The sequence below is a fragment of the Castanea sativa genome, chromosome 4 (assembly GCF_040712315.1).
Source record: "Castanea sativa cultivar Marrone di Chiusa Pesio chromosome 4, ASM4071231v1".
NCBI lineage: Eukaryota > Viridiplantae > Streptophyta > Magnoliopsida > Fagales > Fagaceae > Castanea > Castanea sativa.
The window spans coordinates 37,071,745-37,077,364 of NC_134016.1; the positions used below are offsets into that span (position 1 = coordinate 37,071,745).

The 5,620-nt window shown below is 36.2% G+C and overlaps 1 pseudogene; it reads right to left on the minus strand.

The window, feature by feature from the left end:
* Nucleotides 1-3,851: 3,851 nt before the first annotated feature.
* On the minus strand, nt 3,852-5,361 carry LOC142632817 (uncharacterized; annotated as a pseudogene).
* Between the last annotated feature and the right edge of the window lie 259 nt (nt 5,362-5,620).

Genomic DNA, 5,620 nt, shown 5'->3' on the forward strand with positions numbered 1-5,620 from the left:
TACACTAGATGTGTGTATTAGTCATTATCCAATATTTAATACAAGGCATCATTCATTTTATGCATGATGCGGCACCTTGGTACGAGAAGCTCCTCGTTTATCCTATTCCTAGCAGCTATTTGTGGGGATCACAAGGCAGAATTGATGATTGCTACATGGACTAAGATACGAATGGGGCAAATTCTTTGCGAGTTATAGCACAAGTAGCTCTAGCTGCTAGTAGCCAGTAAAATGACAGTAAAAAAAGAGTAAGAACAACCATATCAGCTTATGGAAAAGATTTCATCTATTTTACACAAAAAACTTACTTTTTTTATTTTACATCATTACTTTTACAAAACACCCACATCAGTTTATCTATTTTACAAGACTTTTTAATAAAATATTCATTCTTCATCAATTTTTTATTATTTTTCATAATGGTCGTACTTTTTTAATTTAAATTTATATTTTAAGTAAACTACCAACACCAGTGGCTCTGTCAATGGAGCCGCTTGTGGTGAAGGTCCAATGGCCGAACCGCCAAAATAGTGGCTCCAACGAATGCCGCTGGATTGGTCTTGCCTCCAACCGTACTGCCGAATAGTGACCCACCGCCAAATAGTGACTGTTGTAATAGCGGCTCCAACGACTACCGCCGAATCGATGCCTCCGACCACCGTATAAAATCAGTGACCGAACCGATGTCTCCGACCACCACTGAATCAATGGCATTTTAGGAAGATTACTTTCATATTTTTATTCATAATTGTGTCTTTGCAAACCAATACATAAAATTGGGATGGAGGAAGCATTATAATTGCTTATTTTTTTAACTAAAAAAAAAAGTCATAGCAAAATTTATGAGTCATTTCCTGTGAACATTTTCACCTATAGCATGTTTGTGTCGGCATCTATAACTATTTCTGTAATTTGTTCTAGCATTTGCACCAACTGCTTACACTTTTTTACAGAGATCATTGGGCATGCATTTTTTTTTTCCTGAATAGAATTTGAGTTTTGCTAGCTGCCGCTTGCTCTAATGGTAAAGTTGCTGTTACATTATATGAAACCAGAATACCACACCTTATGCAATTCAGTTCCTTCGAATTCTTAATCTAAAACATGCTTGCCGATTTTTTTGGTACGACCTTTTGGTGGTAATGCAGCAAAGTTGATTGGGGGCTTGACTATCAAGCTTCATTAATTGGAAATTTTATTCAAATGCTTAGATCTAATGAGAGCTCGGGCTCAAATGACACTTCTCTCATAAGAATGACAGGGTGAGGTTATGGACTCAAAACCCGTTGTGTAACTAACCAAGAAAAAAATGCTTAGATTCAAGAATTGAAAATGTTAGAATGGACTAGCAAAACAATTATGCAGGAAAACAACCTATTTCTGCATAGACCACACCATAACATCAGAACATTACATAGACATACAGGGGTATTTAACCCTCTACTAACAGCAGAACAATAATGCAGAACTATGCATAGTGTTAAATATTAGCATTGATACACCATGTTGAATATGCTATTATGGATGCGGAAGCGAAAGCATAAAGTATAGAACACAATAACACAAGAGGATTACGTGGTTCAGTCTAACGGCCTACATCCACGGAGGAAACCCTAAAGGGCTACATCAATAATATATTAGAGTGTAGAACAAATCCTGTGTTACAATGAACCATAACATGTGTATATATAGAGGGCGTTTGGATTCCACTGAAGCTGCGTCTGCGTTTTCAGTTTTTTTTTTTTTTTTTTCCTCCAGCCGCAAGTGTTGACCCAATCCTCTGTGAACAGTGTATTCGTGCACTGTTTACGGACCCACAAATTTCACTTTTCAGCAACTTTTTCATTAAAAATAGGTCCCGCGGTACTATTCACACATTTTAAAATTATTTTGCTACAGTGTTTTCAGTTTTCAATTTTCAGTTTTCAGCAATAAGTTCTATCCAAACGGACCCATAGTAGACTAAACCCTAAACTAATAGACTTCTAGTACAAGTAGGAAACTTGGCTTGCACACAAAGTAGAATTAGGCTTGGGCTTATGCTAATGGGTTAATATATCTCTAACACTCCCTCTCAAACTCAAGATGGAAACTTGATGAAATCTTGAGATTTGATTAGGTTGAAAAGATCCCTTGAATGAAGTTTGGCTCTGTGACGGTGGCTTGAGAAAGGCAATGGTCTTGCAGTGTTGATGCGACTTCTAACGGTGACATGACTATACCGGAGAATTTTGACGGCAGCAGTGGAAAACCAAAGAAGATAAAAGCAGCGAAGAAACACTGAGGAAAACAAAGATTGCTCTTAATACACCGTAAGGACAAAAAACCATGGCCATAGGAAGGCAGCTCTGATACCATGTTAAATATTAGCATTGATACACCATGTTGAATATGCTATTATGGATGCGGAAGCGAAAGCATAAAGTATAGAACACAATAACACAAGAAGATTACGTGATTCAGCCTAACGGCCTACATCCACGGAGGAAACCCTAAAGGGCTACATCAATAATATATTAGAGTGTAGAACAAATCATGTATTACAATGAACCATAACATGTGTATATATAGTAGACTAAATCCTAAACTAATAGATTTCTAATACAAGTAGGAAACTTGGCTTGCACACAAAGTAGAATTAGGCTTGGGCTTATGCTAATGGGCTAATATATCTCTAACACATAGAAATACATAGAAATATGCAGAGGAGTCAGACCACAATTACAACATTACCGAACCTATACTGCAGAAGCAAGAAATATGCAGAAAAACAAACAGTTTCTGCGGAAACAAATAATTATGCAGAAAAATAACACTATGCAAAAACACATCATATATGCAAAAGCAAGAAATATGCAGAAAAAAAAAAAAAAACAGTTTCTGCAAAAACAAATAATTATGCAGAAACTTTTACTATATATGTACTGGTTTAGACAGAAATAATTATGCAGAAACAAATAATTCAGCTCAAAAGAGAGTGACAAAGTTTCTAAATTTACTGGTTTAGACTATATACGTACTATATACTATAAACTTTTTTTTTTTTTTACTTCTTTGATTTGCTTCTGTATCCTACTGTTTTGTTCTTGAAAAAGTTTCGAATATGGGTATTCTTTATGGCTTCATCTCTCAAGCCTGAGCTGAGATAGTGAAACAGAAAGTGTAGTTTCAGTTTGGTCCATCAAAAAAGTCCTGAATTTGCTCAGCTCTCAGTCTGTTAAAGAAATGGTTAAATACAACCAATAAATACACAAACCAGTTAGGAGATATGGTACAATGAGTGTGAAACGCGTACATCATACGGAACATAATAGACACTGTGTAGAGCGTATAATGAGTGTGAAACAATCTTATCCAAATTTGGAAGACTACCCACATAGTGAGAGCAAGTAACTCTCTAGCCCAAGAAGCAGCATAATGGGCAGTTTCTCGTGATTTGCGAAAAATACTCCGTCTCTTCCATCTCCAGCATTGCAAGGAAGACGTCTAGATAGGATTTTTCTTCAAAAGTTCTCATATCACTAGACAATGTTTCTTAAAAATATAGAGAGCAAATTAAGGAGTTGAATTAAAAAAAAACAACAGGACAAACGCTAAGGCAAAGAGCTAGAATTCGAAGTGTTGCATTTGATACAAACAAACTGTTTATTTACGTTAAATAACAGAAGGCCCTGGCCTAGCTAGTGCAGATAGCATCGGATTTTTGGTCGACAAAGTTTAGGTTTCACTCGCAACATATATCATGTGTGCACAAATCTAAAATCAATCCAAGATTAATCAAGCAAATTAACAAGAACAAGTGTAGATTAGCCTCTCTCTTTTTTCAGCCTTTATAGCAGAACATCATGCAGCTAGAAGAAAAGGGGTCCAACAAGCGAGTCTTCTTCTTCATCATCTTGATCTTCTTCTTCTTCTTTCTCATCGCCAGTACCATCCATACTTGCTCAATTGCTGCTAGAACAAGATTGCGAATCTACCATTCCCATGAGCTTTCTCTTTTTATAGTTAGCTTTAAAACAAGCCTGCCTAAGCCGCTTTGTATTGTCCTCAAGTTGTGCATCTGGGATTTCCTCCAGCAACTTCCTCTCCCCCTCTAATATCTCAATTGCTTCCCTCAACTTCGCTTCACTTTCTTCCCCTTCCTCTTTATCCAACTCCTGCGTAACCCACACATTGATTGAAGTAATAAACACATACATGCATTAACACTGCTAAATGTACTAGAAGTTCAATCAACACCACAAATTCATTATTTTGAATTTTAGCTACTAACGCACTATTTTAAGTAATAAATACATACATGCATACATCACATATGCTATATGAACTTTTTTTTGGTGAATTATTGCTATATGTCCTAGAAGTTCAATCAACAACACATTCATTATTTTTATTTTTATTTTTATTTTTATTTTAGCTGCTAACACTAACTTAATATTATTAATACTTTTTTTTAGAGGTAAGGATTAAATCGTGAATATCTCTATAAAAAACAATAACAAAAAATCATTAGCTTATATATATATATATACATAGAGATTGAGAGAAAGAGAGAGGGTACCTGCACATTCTTGATTAGCATTTGGAGGCTCATCAACTTCCTGTGTGGCCACCTACGAATACCCAGCTCCCTACACCTTTTCTTCAATAGTGTTAATCCCACGTTAAGTTCTTTTGCTGCCTGAGTTATGGGCATGTAAAAGTATTGAGAAATGGTTTCCTTAGACAACATTTTGGAACTGCTGCATCTCTCTTCTCTGCACCTCTTCTTCTTCCTCTCTTCCTTCACTTCCTTGCCTTTTTTTTCATTGTTACTTGACAGTATTAAAGCCTGGTTCTGGGGCTCAAACCCAGCCACTATTTCATTCCAAACTTCAGGCCGATTTCCGCAACTAAAGAAAAAGTCATCTGTCACATAATCCAGAAACTATTGAAAACTAATACGAATAATGGAAAAACAATAGTAAATTTGTAATATAAAGATATTCATAATGTGATTTAAATATTTTGTTGATCACCTTGAATGGTTGTGGTTGGTTCAAGATCCAAGGATGCATAGAGAGGGTCAGTAGGGAAACTCGCCATCAAAGGAACAACATCAAAAAAACACTCTTGCATGGGCAATTCATATTGCCAATCCAGTGAAGAACATCCACTATACAACATCAAATATATCTAAAATTAAAACCTGGGTGTGCAATTTGATTGCTTATTTTACCAAAAAAAAGTAAGAAGAAACATTGAAACCGAATGTTACCTTAAATCCACTGAGGGCATTTGGTTTGAAAAATGGAGAGGTTCTTCAATATCATAGACCAGTTCTTGCTTAGACCACCAACCATTGAGTGTTTGACTCCCCATTTCTTGAGAGAGGATATTGTGATGAAGAGACGAAGGGCAAGAGGGAATGGATTTTCTTGCTTTCAGGTGTGAGAGAGTACTAGTAATGGCAACTTTGTTTGGGAATAGACGCATATATGAATGTAGGCCGCAATGGGAATATATGCCATGAACCATGCATTAATGGGTAATTATCAAATGCAAAACTAAGATTTTATTGGGGAATGTGCGCCGGCCATGCATGAATGAGTGACCGTGTGTGAATGTGTGAGTTACAATG